The sequence below is a fragment of the Neomonachus schauinslandi genome, chromosome 5 (genome assembly GCF_002201575.2).
Source record: "Neomonachus schauinslandi chromosome 5, ASM220157v2, whole genome shotgun sequence".
In the NCBI taxonomy this organism is placed as follows: domain Eukaryota; kingdom Metazoa; phylum Chordata; class Mammalia; order Carnivora; family Phocidae; genus Neomonachus; species Neomonachus schauinslandi.
Window position 1 is genome coordinate 21,662,036 of NC_058407.1, and position 20,952 is coordinate 21,682,987.

Genomic DNA, 20,952 nt, shown 5'->3' on the forward strand with positions numbered 1-20,952 from the left:
AAAATGAATTAAAGATCTAAATGTGAGACCTGAAACCATAAAAATTCTAGAATAGAACATAAGCAGTAATTTCTCTGACATTGGCCATAGCAACATCCTTCTAGATAGGTATCCTGAGGCAAAGGAAACAAAAGGAAAAATAAACTATTAGGACCATATCAACATAAAAGCTTCTGTACAGCAAAGGAAACAGTAGAACTAAAGACAACATACTGAATGGGAAAAGATACACAAATAACTTATCGAATAAGGGGCTAGTAGCTCAAATGTATAAAGAACTACATCTACTACAACTCAACACCAAAAAAATCCCCAAAATGTCCATTTAAAAAATGGGCAGAAAACATGAACAGACATTTCTCCAAAGAAGACATCCAGATAGCCAGCAGACACATGAAAAGATGCTTAACATCACTTATCATTAGGGAAATGCAAATCAAAACTGCAGTGACAGCACCTCACACATGTAATAATGGCTAAAATCAACAACACAAACAAGTGTTGGTGAGGATGTGGAGAAAAAGGAATCCTTGTGCACTGTTGGTGGGAATTGTGAACCTGTGTAGCCTTGTGGAAAACAGTACAGAAGTTCCTCAAAAAAATTAAAAATAGAAGTACCATATGATCTGGTGATTCCACTACTGGATATTTACCAAAGAATACAAAAACACAAATTTGAAAAGATATATGCACCACTGTGTTTATTGCAGCATTATTTACAATAGCGAAGTTATGGAGGCAGTGCGGATGACCATGGATAGATGAATGGATAAAGGCTGTAAAAGATATCAGACATATATTATAAAATCTTATTGAATCTGTAAGAAACCATAGTTAAAATGAAACCAGTAAACGTAAATCACTGTTGATAATATGTTGTCAGACAGTTATTAAGAAGTGTTTCTGTAATGTCATAAAGAGGAAATAATGGTATAGCATTAAAATTCCACACTTTTTGATCAAGCCTTTGGGGTGAAAGTAAGAAAAGAAAAATGCAAATTACACTTTGTTAAGGATGAACATAGTTACAATTTAGTTCTTGACATCAATAAGAAATACAAGTTTAATGTATTTGTAAAAGCTAAAAGACTAATAGAAATAAAATGTTTGAAAACTGAAGAGAGAGTACCAACAAGTAGGAAAGGATAATAAAGACTACATAAAATTCAGTCACAGGAATACCACCAAATGTGAACATATTAAAAGTCAAAGCTTCTCAGATTGTAAAACAAAGAAAGCCATCTGCAGTTATGGCTGTTTTTAAGAGATGTAGCCAAGATAAAATTACAGAAATAGAAGGAAAATAAATGTATAGTCAACACTATACCAGTTAAATAGAAAACTTAGGTAGCAATGTTAATAGCCAACAAAATATAATTCAAGATGAAGAATATTATATAACATTAATAATAAAATATGTAATCCATAAAGATATGTCATTCTTTTGCTTAACTGAAAAACAACAAAATGTGAAACAAATTTAGAAATACAAAGACAATTATTTTTATTTTTAAAGATTTTATTTATTTATTTAAGAGAGAGAGAGACAGAGACAGATAGCAAGAGAGAGCATGAGTGGGAAGGGGAGGAAGAGGCAAGGCTCCCTGCTCAGCGAGGCTCGATCCCAGGACCCTGAACCAAAGGCAGATGCTTAACCAAATGAGCCACCCAGGTGCCCCAAAGAAAATTTGATAATCACAGACTTTCTCTTCCTGTTCTCCACCATGGAGCAATATCAGGGTGAAAAGGAGAACCCCATGCAGGAACTTTGCATCCACAAGCTCTGCCTCAACATCTGTGTGGGGGAGAGTGGAGAGAGACTGACCCAGGCAGCCAAGGTGCTGGAGCAGCTCACAGGCCAGACCCCTGTGTTCTCCAAAGCTAAATACACCATCAGATCCTTTGGCATCAGTAGAGATGAAAAGATTGCTGTCCACTGCATAATCCATGGGGCTGAGGCAGAAGAAATCCTAGAGAAAGGTCTAAAGGTCCAGGAGTAGGAGTTAAGGAAAAATAACTTCTTGGGTTGCCTCAGTGGCTAAGCTTCTCACTTTTGATTTCAGCTCAGGTCATGATCTCAGAGTCATGAGATTAAGCCCCATGTTGGGCTCTGTGCTCAGCAGGGAGTCTGCTTGAAATTCTTTCTCTCCCTCTGCTCCCCCCACCCCCGCTCACGTGTCTGTGCTCTCTCTAAAATAAATAAATAAAATCTTTATTTAAAAAAGGAAAAAAGGGGCATCTGGGTGGCTCAGTCGTTAAGCATCTGCCTTTGGCTCGGGTTGTGATCCCAGGGTCCTGGGATTGAGCCCCACATCGGGCTCCCTGCTCCATGGGAAGCCTGCTTCTCCCTCTCCCACTCCCTCTGCTTGTGTTCCCTCTCTCACTGTCTCTTGTCAAATAAGTAAATAAAATCTTAAAAAAAAAAAAAGAAAAAATAACTTCTTTGATATTGGAAACTGGTTTTGGGCCTGGAAGCATATCAATCTGGGAATCAAAAATGACTCAGTCATTGGTATCGATGGCCTGGATTTCCATGCGGTACTACTCTGAGTAGGCTAGTTTTCAGCATCACAGATAACAGGGGCAGGACAGTCTGTGTTGGGCCCAAACACAGAATCAGCAAAGAGGAGATCACGTGTTGGTTCCATGATTGAATCATCTTTCCTGGCTAATAAATTACTGTTTCTGTCCAAAAGGCCAATAAAAACTTTTCAGTGAAATGTAAATAAAAAAGAAAAAAAAGTTCGATCACAGTGATAATACTGTGTATGGCAACATTTCTCAGATTTTGATGATGAAGTAGACAAGGTACGGTTATAGATGGTATGAATTACATAATTAGAAAGTTTTAAAAATATACATCTCACTTTTAAGAATAGAGAATATACATTTTAGTGCTCATGTAACATAAGAAAACTACATACTAGTTTTCAAAGAACATCTAAAGAAATCTGAATTTGAATAATTATACCCTCTGACTATAATGTGGTAAAACTAGAAATATATTATTAAAAGATAACAAATCTAAGCACTTAAAAATTTAAAAGCAAGCACTAATTTTCAGGGTAAAAGAAATCAAAACTGAATTTTATAAACTATACATGTGTAATAATTGAAATGAAAACATGACTTGTCAAAACCTAGGTGATATGGACAAAATCCTACTCAATAGAAATGTCCTAGCCTATAATGCTTTTATTTTTAAATAGGAAAGAATAAAATAAGCATTCAACTAAAGAGCTGGAAAAAAGAATATAATAAAAAGTTGTATGGTTGAATTGTTATAGTTAAGAACAGAAAATAGTAAATTGGAGTGCCTCGGTGGCTCAGTCCGTTGTCTGACTCTTGATTTCAGCTCAGATCATGATCTCAGGGTTGTGAGATCAAGCCCTGCATCAGGCTCCATGTTGGGCATGGAGCCTGCTTAAGATTCTCTTTCTCCGGGGCGCCTGGGTGGCTCAGTCGTTAAGCATCTGCCTTCGGCTCAGGTCATGATCCCAGGGTCCTGGGATCAAGTCCCACATCGGGCTCCTTGCTCAGCGGGGAGCCTGCTTCTCCCTCTGCCGCTCCCTGCCACTCTGCCTACTTGTGATTCCTCTCTCTCTCTCTCTCTCTCTCTGTGTCAAATAAATAAATAAAATCTTTTAAAAAAAAAGATTCTTTCTCCCCCTTCCACTGCCCCTCCTCCCAGCCCCAGCACATTTTATCTCTTAAAAAAACAAGCAAAAAAAACCACAAAGAAAACCCCAGAAAGTAGTAAATTAGTAAGTAAACAAACAAGTCATGAATAAATAACTCTTCTGGTAGATGTTTGATAAAAATAAAACTAACTGGGGGCACCTGGGTGGCTCAGTCGTTAAGCGTCTGCCTTCGGCTCAGGTCATGGTCCCAGGGTCCTGGGATCTAGCCCCACATCGGGCTCCCTGCTCAGCGGGAAGCCTGCTTGCTTCTCCCTCCGCCACTCCCCCTGCTTGTGTTCCCTCTCTCACTGTGTCTCTCTCTGTCAAATAAATAAAATCTTTAAAATAAAATAAAATAAAACTAACTGTATCTTTGAATACGATAATAAAATAGACCCATCTAGGCAAACTCAAAGAAAAAAATAATACAGAACATTAGGAATGAAAATGGTGGCAGAATTGCAAGCGTAGAAGATAATATAAAAATACATATAGTTTTTAATCAATAAATTAGAAAACATAAATGGAAATAACTGACTTCCTAGAAAAGTCAATTACAGATTGATGCATGTCTAAGGTGACTGTATTGATAAATCAGTAACCATAGAACACACTGGAAATTTTTAGGATTTACTCCACAGAAGTGCTAGTCCTAGATTATTTTACATTTTTGTTCTTTCAAATTTTCAAGTAATAGATAATTTAATTTCTATGTTAGTTGATTTATTCTGGAGATTAGAAAAAGACAGAAAACTCTTCAGTTTACCTAACTCTGATACCAAAACTGAAATGAAAGCGATAAGAAAGCTGGAGACCAATTTTACATAAATAAGGATGCAAAATCTTAAATTACAAATAGCAACCCAGGATTATATTAAAAAATACATACCATGGGGAGACAAACTTACTTCTACGATTATAAAGATGGTTCTTACCGGGAATTGAATATGTTAATGTATTAAATGGGAAAACCTATATGATCATCCTGAGTTATATCCTAAACGAATTTGACAAACCTTGTAAGAGCATTCTGGGTTACTCTTTTTATAGAAACAATGATTAGTCTCTGTCAGGTACTGATCTAGCACTTTGCATGGACTGTCTAACGTAATCTTCCTAATAACCCTATGAAGGAGCTAGTACTGATTTGCTTATTTTATAGATAAAGAAACTGAGTCAGGGGCGCCTGGGTGGCTCCGTCGGTTGAGCATGTGCCTTCAGCTCGGGTTATGATCCCAGGGTTCTGGGATCGAGTCCAGCATTAGGCTCCCTGCTCAGCGGGGAGCCTGCTTCTCCCTCTCCCTCTGCTGCTCCCCCTGCTTGTACTCTCTCCCTCTCTGTCAAATAAATAAAATCTTAAAAAAAAAAAAAGAAACTGAGTCACAGAGTGGTTACATAATCCTACCAAGATCATGCAGTTACAGATGGGACCAACGTTTGAACTTTGGCAGTTTGAATCCTGAGTCTGTGTTTTTTATCCATTATGCTATTCTTTATCTTTTTGTTCATTACTGAAAGAACAAATCCTTCCTTAATGTGGTAAAAAGGTATCCATGAGAATCCCAACAGCAAACATACTAAATGGTATAAAATTCCATTAAATTCATCAACAAGACAAGAATATCCTCTCATTATTTTAGTGGTTCTAGTCAATGCAGTTGTTTAAGAAAAAAAAAATCCAGGATAAGGTCAGCTGATTAGCAATTCCATCTGCCACCTGAAATCCCCTTTGCCATGCAACATAACATAATCACATACCCCAAGGATTAAAGTATGGGATATCTTTGGGATACCATTATTCTGCCTACCACAGTATCTTTGGAAATACGGTTATCTAAGAAGAGAATAAGGATAAAAAGAACAATTGCCACAAAAACCAGTGTTTGCATAACAGTAAGAGATTAATCTGCCTTGTCAGTTGGTTTATTTTTCGGGAATTATATCCAGGTGGAGAAGAAGAGATTAGGGCTGGGAAGAATACGTTTTATACTTTTAGCGCTAGTGACAAAATTGAATCTAGGTTGAAATAAACGCTCTAGTTTTCCTCTCATGTTTTCCTAACTCTGTGGTTCTCTGCATGGTTACAAATTCTTTCTCATATTCTAAAATCCTGCCTTGTGGCATATACTATATATGTATATATATAAAAGAGATTTTAAGTTGTGTAATTATAACTAAAGGAGTTATTTCTGCTCACAGTTGGCCAGTTCTGGTTTGTTGTGTGACTATGTTATTGAAATTTGCATCAAGTGATTCAAGGTGCATATTATTCATTAGAAAATGTTTGTTTAGTGTAATTTTGGCTTATGATGTTCCTTATGTAAACTCACTTATGTAAAATGTGCATTTGTAGTCTCCAGTGTGGCTGTGTACTAGGTCTATTACATAGTTTTGCTTAAAGATGAGAAGTTGTTATATTTTCTGTGACTTAATTAAATAGGCATTTATTTACCATAAAGCCAATGTTTTCAGTTACTTTTAGAAAGCATTTTAAAATAATGGGACCTTCCCTCTGTTGTACAGTAAAGTAGCCATTATCCACATGTGGTTATCAAGCACTTGTAATATCGCTAGTCTAATTGCAATGTGCTGTAAGTGTAATATCAACTATGATTTTGGAAAAAGGAATGTAAAAATACCTCAGTTTTATATTGGTTATGTGTTGAAATGATAATATTTTGAATATACCAGATTAAATAAAATATATTAAAAGTTATTTCCCTCTTTTTACTTTTTAAATGTGGAAACATTAACTAGAACTTTTTTTAATGTGGAAACATTAATTGGAAACTTTAAATTTACATATATGGTCACATTATTCTAGATACATTTGATCCATTTGAGACCCTTCTAATGATAATAGAAACTCATAATAAAATTATATCATCACTGTAGAGATGAGAACTTAACTTACAGTGCTCAAAAGCATGTGTACGTCTGTCCAGTTCATCTAAAAATGGAAGCAAACTATTAAGATATAAACTACAAAGAAGAGGGACTTGGTTTTGCATTGCTTGAAATTATCTGATGTGTCAGAAGACCATTCCTACATATTTTGACCCTGCCTGAAGCATTTGATGCACATTCTCTATGAGTCTGAATATCTGGAGCCCTGGAGTGATTTCAAGGGTCAGGAGTCAAGATGAGAATCAAGAAAAGCTGAAACAGTCTTGACTGCTAGGTGTTTACCCCAAAGATACAAATATAGTGATCTGAAGGGGCACCTGCACCCCAGTGTTTATAGCAGCAATGTCCACAATAGCCAAACTGTGGAAAGAGCCCAGATATCCATCGACAGATGAATGGATAAAGAAGATGTGGTATATACAGTGGAATACTACTTCGCCATCAAAAAAATGAAATATTGACATTTGCAATGACGTGGATGGAACTAGAGGGTATTATGCTAAGCGACGTAAGTCAATTAGAGAAAGAGAATTATCCTATGATCTCACTCATATGTGGAATTTAAGAAAACGGAGGATCATAGGGGAAGGAAAGGAAAAACAAAACGACAAAATCGGAGAGGGAGACAAACCGTAAGAGACTCTTAATCATAGGAAACAAGCTGAGGGTTGCTTGGGTGGGGAGAGTGGTGGGGGGATGGGGTAATTGGGTGATGGACATTAAGGAGGTCATGTGATGTAGTAAGCACTGGGTATTATGTAAGACTGATGAATCACTGAACTCTACCTCTGAAACTAATAATATACTATATGTTAATTAATTGAATTTAAATTAAAAAAAAAAGCTGAAATAGTCTTATGTTGCTGGTGGATATTTCCCATAAGTTGGTAGAGGATGTAATGATCATTTTGTGGAGTAACTGTGCCTAAATCTTATTTACTATACTTCTGAATATTGGCCCAAGAAACTCAGGCTTACAGTTTATTTATGAATAGTCTTCTCTAATATGTGAAAGCTTAGGGAATAAAACATTCTGGGCGCCTGGGTGGCTCAGTCGGTTAAGTGGCTGCCTTCGGCTTGGGTCATGATCCCAGGGTCCTGCGATCGAGTCCCGCATCGGGCTCCCTGCTCAGCGGGGAGTCTGTTTCTCCCTCTGCCCCTCCCCCCTTCTGTGAGAACTCTCTCTCTCTCATGCTCTCTCATGTTCTTGTTCTCAAATAAATAAATAAAATCTAAAAAAAAAAAATTCTGACTCATGAATGTCCTGGTTATTTGAAAGTTCTGTAGAAAACCTATTTTGTTTATGTTTGTTCTAAAACATACTAATCCAGTTTGTTGCATTAGTACAAATACTTAACAAAGGAAATTAAATCTTTGGTAATTGGGGAGCTCCGATTGGCTCAGAGCATTCATCCTGGGCAAGAATTCCCACAAACAGAATTTAAAATATTGATAAGTAGGTATAGGAGATGGAATTGAGTGCATATTATACTAACACCAAAGATCTATAAATTGCCCTTTTTGGGAATATGTAATAAGCACTTAGAACTACTTAGAAACTCTTGCATTTTATAAAACTTTTATGTTAATATGGGCCCTCTTTTTAAATTTGAGGATTATCATTGAGAAACAAGAGGAGCACAGTGCAGAAAGTTGGAATGAAGTAGAACATTAGTGCGAAGCTTGAGCTTTTAAACATCAAGTTTTATTTTTTAAATTAAGTTTTTAGTTGGAAGCTTCGCGTCTGGCTTATTTATAGTGTTTCAAATATGTGTGAATGTGCTGTGGGTACATGGATATGTGCCTACAGGCTCTGTCAATAGGTGCAGTCAAATATATTTACATTTATGCTAAAATTCTATGCTAAACCTCCTTGTTTAAAAAAAGATTGTATGTATCCACATCCATTCTATTTAGAAAAGCAGAATGCACTAGAGATTTTTATTCATGCTATTATAATTCTTGTTTTTTTTCTGATAATGGGGAACTGAGAATGGAACGGGTAAATCAAATCTATAGACCCTGAATCTTATTTTAGTTAGAAATATCAGTATCTTCACTTATTAACTATTTATTTATTTTTAAAGATTTATTTATTTGAGAGAGTGTGCGCACGTGCATGCGAGCGAGTGTTGGGGGGTAAGGGAAGAGGAAGAGTGAGAGAAAATCTCACGCAGACTACTTGCTGAGCACAGAGCTCTACATGGGGCTCAATCTCATGACCCTGAGATAATGACCTGAGCTGAAAATAAGAGTTGGTTGCTTAACCCACCGAGCCATCTGCGTGCCCCCCCCCCATTAACTATTTATAATGTTTCATAACATGCAGGAAATTTTAGAAATAGTTTGAGCTAATTTACAATATTTCCTAATTTCTTTTACATCCTTTGCTGGAGGTATTCCTGAGCAACATAGTGTTCTAGTTAACTTTAACTGAAGCTCGGCTTTCCCCCCAAAACACCACTGCCCTTGCAGTTTTCTCTAATGGAAATATCTCATCATCCATGCATTTCATTCATGGTAGAAACTTCATTCTTGTGCTCTTATCCTATCATATGCATACCTTCTCCCATAGGTTTTATTTTAGACATATCTTTTTGAATTTCCTCCCTCTTTTCTTTCCATCACTATAACTACATTAGTTCAGATTTCTTTGTTCCTTCCCTTGACATATTAGCCTGACTTCCTGCCACCAATTTGTTCACTCTGTTCACCTTCCAACTGTCACAAGAACTCTCATTCTGAAACACTGATCTTAATATCTTTCTTATGCTTAATATCTTTCTGATAACCCTCTTAATTCCTGGTTGCTTGCAGAATAAAGACTAAGCTTCTTGACATGTTATAAGGCTCTTCACAATCTGGAGTAAACCTGTGTTTTCTCCCCTCGTATTTTATTGTCTTTTTGTTTTTCTTTGAAGGTAAATACATAATAATTTTGACTCTTCAAATAATTCAGAGGTAAATGTTGTATTTTTGCATACATTTTTCTATGTTAATGCGAATCTTATAAATGGAAATAATGTGTAGATATAAATGAGTTAATACATGTAAAACATTTAGGATATTAACACAATATTCTGCAATTTGCTTTTTTAACTTAATATGTTTGGTTAACTCTCAAGGTCTATACATAGAGATCAAACTTAATTACTTTGGTAGTTGATATTCCATGGTGTAGGTGAATCTTAATTAATTTTTCCCTTTTTGATGAGCATTCACAAGCTTTCTCTTTTGTAATATTAAAATTATATGGTAACTGGTTTTGTTACCAGTCTTCATATTAGTACTCTTATTTCATAGGCATCTAGAGGAATTTGCAGAAAAAAATTGTGAAACAAGAAGCAATAAAAGGATCTCTGTACCACCAATTATAAATAATACTAAAAAAAAAATATTCTGGTGCCAGAATAGAGAAATCAATGAATACAAGAAAACCCCTAGAAATAGATCAGCAGTGCATATAAGAATTTACTATAAGATAAAGTTGATATTTGAAAGATGCAAGAAAAGGAAAAAATCATTCAATAAATAGTCCTGAAAAAATGTTTTAATAACTACCTCATACCATTTAGTATCCCTTCCCTCACATTTGCCTGTTATCTTGTAGTCCAGACACCATGAGTTTTATCCATTCCAGAGAACAAATCTCCCATTCTGCTCTTCCAAGAAGAGGAGGGGATCTGTGAATCTGATTTAGATTTTCAACCAATGTTGTTGCTTATTTCAGTATTCCATTTTTTATTTTTGAGTAGTGGTACATTGTATGGATATGTCACTGTCCATTCACCTGTTAATGAACATTTCAGTTATTTCAGTTTTGGAGTATTGTAAATAAAGCTTTATGAATATTTATGTATAAATCTGTGTGGACATATGCTGTCATTTCTCTTGACTGAATACCTAGAATGGAATTGCTGATTGTGTAGTAGTTATATGTTTAACGTTTTAAGAAACTGCCAAATTGTTTCCTGAAGCGGTTGTACTATTTTATGTGCCTACCTGCAATGTGTGAGAGTTGTAGTTGGTTTAAATCCCTGTCAACATTGGTATGTGAACTCTTTTTAATCATGGCCATTTTAATAGATATGACTAGTATCTCATGCTTTCAATTTGCATTTCTCTAAAGACAAATGATGTTGAGCATCTTTTCATGTTTTTACTTGCCATCTGTATATCTTCTTTGTTGTAGTATCTGCTTCAAATCTTTTGCCCACTTTTTTTTAAGTTAGGTTGTTGATTTTCTTATTAGTGTACTTTAGGATTTCTTATCTGGATTAAAAAATATATGGGAAATGTAATTTGCAAATGTTTTCTCTCAGTTCATTTCCTTTTTATTCTCTTAATGGTGTCTTTGAAGAGCAGAAACTCTTAATTTTGATGAAGTTTTAGTTTATCTGATTTTCTTATGTAGGGCATTTTGGTGTCCTATCAAGAAATCTTTGCTTAACCTAAGGGCACAAATTTTCTCATAAATTTTCTTGTAGAAGTTCTAAGGTTTTAAGTTTTGCTTTTAAATATAGGATTCCTTTTAAAGTTAATTTTTTAAAGTTAATTTATTTTGGCCTACGGATATCCATTTGTTTCAGCACAATTTTTTGAATTCTTTAATGATTTGCCATTGTGCCTTTGTAACAAATCAATCACATATATGTATAGGTCTGAATGTACTCTGTTTTCCTCCATTCTGTTCCACTGATTTATCTTTAATACTGTACTATCTCTTATTTACCATAAAGCTTCATCATAGTCTTAAAATCAGGTAGTGTAAGTCTCCAACTTTGTTCTTTTTCAAAGTTGCTTTGGCTAATTGAGGTCCTTTGTATTTCCACATGAGTTTTAAAATCAGTTTCTACAAAACAAGCTTGCTGGAATTTTGATTGAATTACATTGAATCTCAAGATCAATTTGTAAAAAATTAACATCATAACAATATTGAGTCTTCTGATTTATGAACTTGATATTACCTCATCATTTGTTTAGGTCCTCTAATTTCTCTCAGTATACATATTTACACATCTACTGTCAAATTTATTCCTGAGTATTTCATATTTTTCACGCTATTGTAAATGGTATTTTTTTATGTTGAAAATAATCATTTGCTTGACAAATATTTATTGAATATTTAATGAGAAAAAAGAAGTGGACTGGGGGAACATTTGTTGTAACATATGTTGCTTTGCACAGCATTCTTCTACCCTTTGGGAGATAACCCTTCCACGTAAATGGTCCTAGTAAAGTCTGCTAATCAAGGAACCTCCTGTCTTGGCCATAGGGTTGGGCATACCATCCAAACCAATCCTAATCCTTCCACAAGATTTTCCAGTACTTGGGCAAGTGAGTGGTAGAAGGAAGAAGACAGTCCCTCTCCAGGCAGTGAACTGTTAGGATACACTATCCTGGACAATGCTCCATATGACTCCCAAATCTATATCTCCCGCTCTAATCTTTCCTTTATCCTCTAGAATATTTTTTTCATTTTTAAAAATTTAAATTCAGTTAATTAGCATATAATGTATTATTGGTTTCATGGGTAGAGGTCAGTGATTCATCAGTCTTATATATAATAACCAGTGCTCATGTAAATGGTATTTTTAAACAAAACTTTGATTTCTGATTGCTCTTTGCTAGCATATAGAAATACAGTTGCTATTTATCTATTGAATTGTATCTTGCAGCTTTGGTAAACACACTTCAATACTTTTTGGAGCAAGCTTTTCTTTTTTAAAATGTTTTGTCTTGAATAATTTTATATTTATAAAAGTATTGCAAAGATAGGTCAGAGAGTTCCCTGTACTTTTCACGCAATTTCCCTAATTAAACACAATTTTTAATTTTAGTAGTTTTTTTGTATGTTTCATAGGGTTTTCTATAAACATGATTATGTTATTTTCAAATAGATTTTCTTCTTTCTTTACAATCTCGGGCTTTTTATTTCTTTTTCTTGTAGCTGCTTTTCTAGCCACTACTTTGGTCAGAATCTCTGGCATATTTCTTGGTGGTGTTAGGGCTGCGTACAGTGTACTTAATGGTGGTACATGACATAATTAGGTTTCCTAAGTCTCTCCCCTTCTTCAGGGGGTCTGGGATGGAATCTGTTGAGGATGGGAGGTTCTCGGTGTTTGGGGGATTGAGGTGGGTCAGGGACTACCCAGCAGCAGAGGGCCTCTCTCTTTTTCTCATGTTCTTGCTGGGGCTGATGGTGCAGGGGGCACGTACTCCTAGGAGGCCATGTAGACCATAAGGTCCACTGACCTGTTGCTATAGCCAAATTCATTGTCATACTAAGAAATGAACTTGACAAAGTGGTCTTTGAGTGCAGTGCCAGCCCCACCTTTGAAGGTGGAGGAGTGGGTGTTACTGTTAAATTTACAGGAGACGACCTGGTCCTCAGTGTAACCCAGGATATCCTTTAGGGGGCTTTCCCATGCCTGCTTCACCACTTTCTTTGTGTTACCATATTTGACATTTTTTTCTAAGTAAGTCAGATTTATGACCATCACTTTGGTAGTGGGGATGGAGAAGGCCATGTGCGTGAGTCTCCCATTCAGCTCAAGAATGACCTTGCCCATAGCCTTGGCAATGCCAGCAGATGCAGGGATGATGTTCTGGGCAACCCATGCTACAGTTTTGCAGAGAGGCCATCCATGGTAAGTCTTCTGGGTGGCAATGATGGCATGGACTGTAGTCGTAAGTTCCTCCATGATGCTAAAGTTGTCATGGACGACTTTGGCTAGGGAAGCCAAGTAGTTGGTGGTGCAGGTGGTGCAGTGTTGATGACAATCTTAAGGGAGTTTTATACTTCTCATGGTTCATGCCCATCCTAAACATGGGGGCATCAGCAGAAAGGACAGAGATGATGACCCTTTTGTCTCTAAGCCTTCTTGGAGTTCAGAAGGCTTTCAGTATCTTTGTTACCTTGGGTTCAATCCCAACCTTCTCCAAGGTAGAAAAGATACCAGAAGACTCCATAGTGTATTCAGCACCAGCATTATCCCATTGTGATGTTGGTGGTATCTAGTTCCTGGAAGATAAAGATTGGCTTTTCATTGATGACAAGCTTCCCAGTCTCAACCTTGATTGTGCCATTGAACTTGTCATGGGTGGAATCATACTGGAATATGTAGACCAGATATTTGAGATCAGTGAAAGTGTCAGTGATGGTGACAATATTTACTTTGTCAGAGTTACAAGGAGCTCTGGTGACCAGGTGCCCAATAGGGACAAATACATTTACTCTGATCATCATCGTGTCTCAGGGTTGATCCAGGAGAGGATGCAGCTGTCTATCAAATGAAGAGAAGAGAGCCTTCAGTTACAATGTTGAATAGAAGTTGGGTGAACAGACATCCTTGCCTTTTCTTGATCTTAAAGGGAAAGTATTCAGTCTTTAATCATCATATGTGATGTTAGCTGTAAGTTTTTTGTAGATGTCTTTTACCAGATTGATGAAGTTTTCTTTTATTCCCAGTTCAACAGTTTATTATTAGGAATTAATGTTGCATTTTGGCACTTGTTGAGTAATGTTGGATTTCTGCACTTAATTGAGATAATCATAGGACTTTTCTTTTGTAGTCTGTTAATATGATATATAATGAATGTTAAAACAAACTTGCATTCCTGAGATAAACTACATTTCATCATGATATAGTATCCTTTTTATATATTGTTGGGTTCAACTTGCTAAAATTTTATTGAGGATTTTGTGTCTATGTTGATGAGTGATATATTGACCTGTAGTTCTCTTTTGTTGTGTATCTTTGTCTATTCTCACAGAATGCTAATCTCAGAATGTTAGGCATTATTTGTGTCTCTTAAATATTATTCAACCATTTTTGTAGAATTGGTATTCTTAAATGGTTGGCAGAATTTCTGTTGAAGCCGTATGGACCTGGAGGTTTTGTTTTGTGGAGAATGTTTTTAACTAAAAGTTCAAATTCAATTTCTTTAATAGATGTCAGACTATTCAGGCTATTTCTTTTCTTTTTTTTTTTTTTTTAAATTTTTTTTTTAAGATTTTTATTTATTCATTTATTTGAGAGAGTGAGAGAGAGAGCACATGAGAGGGGGGAAGGTCAGAGGGAGAAGCAGACTCCCTGCCGAGCAGGGAGCCCGATGCGGGACTCGATCCCGGGACTCCAGGATCATGACCTGAGCCGAAGGCAGTCGCTTAACCAACTGAGCCACCCAGGCGCCCCAGGCTATTTCTTTTCAAGTGAGTTTTGGTAATTTGTGTTTTTTAAGAAACTTGTCCATTTCATCTAATTTTCTGATTTCTTGTATAAAGTCATTAATATTCTACTACATGTTTTATATCTTTAGAATATGCAGTGATGTTCTCTCTTTCTGATATTGGTAATTTGTGTTTTCTAGAGCAGTTTAGCTATAGATTTATCAATTTTATAGAATTTTTTTAAAGAATCAGATTTTGATTTCATGATTTTCTCTCTTACTCTGTTTTCTGTTTCCTTTGGTTTCTGCTGTTCTTTAATATTTCCTTACTTAGGGCTTAATACGTTCTTTTTTTTGTTTCTTAAGGTGGAAGCTAAGGTCAGCAATTTGTGACCTTTCTTCTGATCTAATATTGTCATTTTAATGTTTAAATTTTCCTTTAGGTACTGCTTTAGTTGCATCCCAAAAGTTTTGATATATTGTGTTTTTTCTTTTTGGTTCAAAATATCTCATCATCTTCCTTTTTGAGATCTTCTTTGATCTACATGTTATTTAGTTTTCAATATTTGTGGGGTTTCCAGATACTTTTCTGTTAATGATATTTAATTTAATTCCACTGGTGTGAGAGAACATATTTTGAATGATTTGAATCATTGAGATTTGTTTTATGACATACAATATGGTATATTTTGATACATGTCCTGTGTTTATTTGAAAAGAATGTGCATTCAGCAGCTATTGGGTAGAGTGTCCTATAAATGTTATTTAAGTTGGTTAATAGTATTATTGAGGCCTTACATGCCCTTATAATTTTCTTTTTACTTGCTCTATCAATTACTGAGCGAGGGGTGTTGAATCCTCAAGTATAGGTAAAGTCTATTTCTTTTTGCAGTTGTAACAGTTTTTGCTTCATGTATTTTGAAGTTCTGTTACTAGATGCAAAAAACATTTAGGATTATAATATCTTCTTAATAAATAATCTTTATCATTATGAAATGATTTTCTCTATCCCTTGTTCTGAATAATTTTTGATCTGAAATGTAATTTATCCAATGTTAATATAGTTATTCAGCTTTCTTTTGATTATTGTCAGTATGGTTTTTCTGCCCTTTAACTTTTTATCTGTTTGTGTCTTTCTATTTAAAGTAGGGTCTTGTGGTGAGCATATAGTTAGGTCTCAGTTTTTTTTAAATCCAGTCTGACAGTTTTTCCTTTTTAACTAGGGTAATTAGATCATTTATAGTTAATGTAATTATTGTTGTGGTTATATATAAATCTACCATCTTATCGTCTACTTTCTATTTCTTCCATCTGTTCTTTGTTCCCCTTTTCTGCTTTCTTTGCCTCTTTTGTATTATTTTTTAATGATTTCATAGGTTAATTTAATGACTACATTGTATCTAATATTTTTGTTTCATTTATGGCTTTATTCATTAAAATTTTTTATTTTATTTATTTATTAATTTTTAATTTATATAATTTAGCACACATTTACTAAACAGCTATTGTGTTGAGTGGTTAGAGAACGAATTTTACAGAGGGTGAATCTTGATCTAGGCTTTGGAGAAATGGTAAAATATGATTGGTTAGAGAATCTTACAGGTTAATAGAAGGGTGTGGATAAAGGCATATAAGGTACAAATTAATAAAGCAGGATTGGATGAGCTTAGCAAGAGGAACAGAAGTACAGATATTCTGAGAATATCCTAGGAAATTGAAATGCTTCAAGGAATTTATTTATTTATTTATTTTTATTTATCTATTTATTTTAAAGAAGTAATCATGTGTTTTTTAAATTCTGGCTGAGGGGTTCACATTCTGCAAACAATCTTTTTTTAAATTTAAATTCAATTAATTAACATATAATGATTACTAGTTTCAGAGATAGAGATCAGTGATTCATCAGTCTTAAATAATACCCAGTGCTCCTTACATCACATGCCCTCCTTAGGGTCCATAACCCAGCTACCCCATCCCCCACTCCACCCCCCTTCAGCAACCCTCAGTTTGTTTCCTGTGATTAAGAGTCTCTTATGGTTTGTCTCCCTCTCTGATTTCGTCTTGTTTTATTTTTTCCTCTCTTCCCCTATGATCCTGTGTTTTGTTTCTTAAATTCCACATATAAATGAGAATATAGGATAATTGTCTTTTTCTGATTGGCTTATTTCACTTAGCATAACGCCCTCTAGTTCCATCCATGTCATTGCAAATGGCAAGATTTCATTTTTTGATGGCTGAGTAGTATTCCATCGTATATATATATATATATATATATATATATATATTTATATATATATATATATATATATATACCACGTCTTCTTTATCCATTCATCTGTCAGTGGACATCTGGGTTCTTTCCACAGTTTGGCTATTGTGGACATTGCTGCTATAAACATTGGGATGCAGGTGCCCCTTCGGATCACTACATTTGTGGTTTTGGGGTAAATGCCCAGTAGTGCAATTGCTGGGTCATAGAGTAACTTTATTTTCAACTTTTTGAGGAACCTCTGTACTGTTTTCCAGAATGGCTGCATTAGCTTGCATTCCCACCAGCAGTGTCAGAGGGGTCCCCTTTCTCCACATTCTCGCCAACATCTCTTGTTTCCTGAGACGTTAATTTTAGCCATTCTGACAGGTGTGAGTTGTATCTCATTGTGATTTTGATTTGTATTTCCCTGATGCCTAGTGATGTGGAGCATTTTTTCATGTATCTGTTGGCCACTTGTATGTCTTTGGAGAAATGTCTGTTCATGTCTTCTGTCCGTATCTTGATTGGATTACTTGTTCTTTGGGTGTTGAATTTGATAAGTTCTTTATAGATTTTGGATACTAGCCCTTTATCTGATAAGACATTTGCAAATATCTTCTCCCATTCTGTTGGTTGTCTTTCTGTTGTTTCCTTTGCCATGCAAAAGCTTTTTATCTTGATGAAGTCCCAATAGTTCATTTTTGCTTTTGTTTCCCTTGCCCTTGGAGACGTGTCTAGCAAGAAGTTGCTGCAGCTGAGGTCGAAGAAGTTGCTGCCTGTGTTCTTCTCTAGGGTTCCTGTCCTGTCCTGATCGATTCCTGTCTCACATTTAGGTCTTTCGTCCAATCTGAGTCTATTTTTGTGTGTGATGTAAGGAAATGGTCCAGTTTCATTCTTTTGCATGTGGTTGTTCAATTTTCTCAACACCATTTGTTGAAGAGACTGTCTTTTTTCCATTGGATAATCTTTCCTGCTTTGTCTAAGATTAGTGACCATAGACTTGAGGGTCCATTTCTGGGTTCTCTATTCTGTTCCATTGATCTGTGTGTCTGTTTTTGTGCCACTACCAGACTGTCTTTGATGGTCACAGCTTTGTAATAGAGACTGAAGTCAGGCATTGTGATGCTGCCAGCTTTGGTTTTCTTTTTCAACATTCCTTTGGCTATTTGGGGTCTTTTCTGGTTCCATACAAATTTTAGGATTATTTGTTCCAGCTCTGAGAAAAATGTCGATGGTATTTTGATAGGGCTTGCATTGAACGTATAGATTTTTCTGGGTAGCAAAGACATTTTAACAATATTTGTTCTTCCAATCCACGAACATGGAACATTTTTTCCATTTCTTTGTGTCTTCATCAGTTTCATGAGTGTTCTATAGTTTTCAGAGTATAGATCCTTCATCTCTTTGGTTGATTTATTCCTAGGTATCTTATGGTTTTGGGTGCCATTGTAAATGGGATTGACTCCTTAATATCTCTTTCTTCTGACTCATTGTTAGTGTATAAAAATGCAAGTGATTTCTGTCCATTGATTTTATATCCTGCCTCTTTGCTGAATTCCTGTATGAGTTCTAGCAATTTTGGGGTAGAATCTTTTGGGTTTTCCACATAAAATTTCATGTCATCAGCAAAGAGTGAGAGTTTGACTTCTTTGCTGATTTGGATGCCTTTTATTTCTTTTTGTTGTCTGATTGCTGACGCTAGGATTTCTAGTACTATGTTGAACAACAGTGGTGAGAGTAGACATCCTTGCTGTGTTCTGATCTTAGGGGGAAAGCTCTCAGTTTTTCTCCATTGAGAATGATATTCACTGTGGGCTTTTCATAGATGGCTTTTATGATATTGAGGTATGTTTCCTCTGTCCCTACAGTGTGAAGAGTTTTAATCAAGAAATGATGCTGTACTTTGTCAAATGCTTTATCTGCATCTATTGAGAGGATCATATGGTTCTTGTCCTTTCTTTTATTAATGTAGTATGTCACATTGTTTGATTTGCAGCTGTTGAACTACCCCTGCAGCCTGGAATAAATCCCACTTGTTTGTGATTAAGAATCGTTTTATATACTGTTGGATCCTATTGGCTAGTATCTTGGTGAGAATTTTGGCATCCATGTTCATCAGGGATATTGGTCTGTAATTTTCCTTTTTGGTAGGGTCTTTGTCTGGTTTTGGGATCAAAAACAAAACAACAAAATGCTGGCCTCATAGAAAGAGTTTGGAGTTTTTCCTTCCATTTATATTTTTTTGAAAGTTTCAGAAGAGTAGGTATTAATTCTTCTTTAAGTATTTGGTAGAATGCTCCTGGGAAGGCATCTGGCCCTGGACTCTTATTTGTTGGGAGATTTTTCTTACTGCTTCAATTTCCTTGCTGGTTTTGTGTCTGTTCAAGTTTTCTATTTCTTCCTGTTTAAGTTTTGGTAATTTATACATCTCTAGGAATGTATCCATTTCTTCCAGAATGCCTAATTTGTTGGCATATAGTTGCTCATAATATGTTCTTATAATTGTTTGTATTTCTTCGGTGTTTGTTGTGCTCTCTCCTCTTTCATTCATGATTTTATTTATTTGGGTCCTTTCTCTTTTCTTTTTGATAGGTCTGGCCAGAGGTTTATCAGTCTTAATAATTCTTTCAGAGAACCAGCTACTAGTTTTGTCCATCTGTTCTACTGTTCATTTGGTTTCTATTTCAATTGATTTTAGCTCTAATTTTTATTAATTCTCTTCTCCTGCTGGGTTTAGCTTTTTTTGCTTTTCTTTCTTCAGCTCCTTTAGGTGTAAGTTTAGGTTGTGTATTTGAGATCCTTCCTGTTCTTGAGAAAGACTTGTTTTGCTATCTACTTCCCTCTTAGGACTGCCTTTGCTGCATCCCAAAGGTTTTGAACATTTGTGTTTTCATTTTAAAGGATTGATTTAAAAAAAAGAATTTTAAAAGCCTAATATTCTCAATGAAGTTGTAAAGCATATGTACATTTTATCACTTTCCGGCTTAACTGTCACTTTTTGAGTCTCAGGAGGATAAGTACCATTAAACAAAATAAATCATTGTATGGAAATAACTTTAAGGCCAAAATAAAGTTAAAACCTGAGAATTGACTTATTATATTTGAGTTTTAGTTTCCTCTAAACCTTCTTAATTGCCAAATAAGTTGTCTAATTCTCATCTAAATTGACCTCTTCAGTTCCTTTGGAAGTTTCCTGTTTTAAATTGTGTAATGCTTTCTCTTAGCTTTATTTCTACTCCTGGACAACTCTCAATGCCCTTTGTATAACCTTTTCTTCTGCTGGATCCTTAAATATTGTTAAATATCTATGGTTTTCTTGTCTGTCCTACATTTCTTTCATTTTTTGTTTTCTCACTAGTTGTTTTATATAGGTTCTCTGACAGTTTTAGTGAGGCCCAGAGGTTTTCAGACTTTGAGTTGCTTTATACTTGGTGCTGTCTACCCATCTCAGGTTTCATTTTTTTTTTTTTAACTCAGGAATTGATAGATTTTAACTAATACCTCCCTTTGAGAGAAGGTTTCAACTTTCCCCCATATACAGATTTTCTGCTTGAGGTATTTTGAGTCTAATGGCCTCCCTCTTACAGAGTCTGGTATCAGGTACTCCCATGATTTTACTTTTTACTTAATAATTTGTTTTATGAATTTGTTGGACTGTCTTCTAACTAATATAATCCATGCTGGTACTGTGTACTAGTAATTCAAGCTTTATAGGTATTGATTATTTTGATCTCACAAGAACACTATAAGGTAGTACTATTATTATCATCTTTTTTTTTATGGTTGAGGAATTGAAGTTTAGAGAGGTTAAATACTTTATCCAGGGCTACTCACATCAGGTAATGGAGCCAGGTTTTGAACTCAAGTAGTCTAACTTCAGAAACATGCTTCTAAATATCTATCTATCTATCTATCTATCTATCTATCTATCTATCTATCTAT

The 20,952-nt window shown here is 35.3% G+C and overlaps 1 protein-coding gene and 1 pseudogene across 5 annotated transcripts in view; both read left to right on the forward strand.

The window, feature by feature from the left end:
* The window catches only part of ANKS1B (ankyrin repeat and sterile alpha motif domain containing 1B), a 1,116,839-nt gene that overhangs the window by 112,513 nt on the left and 983,374 nt on the right, over window positions 1-20,952 (forward strand). The window lies entirely within an intron of this gene.
* LOC110578124 lies at window positions 1,725-2,654 on the forward strand (annotated as a pseudogene).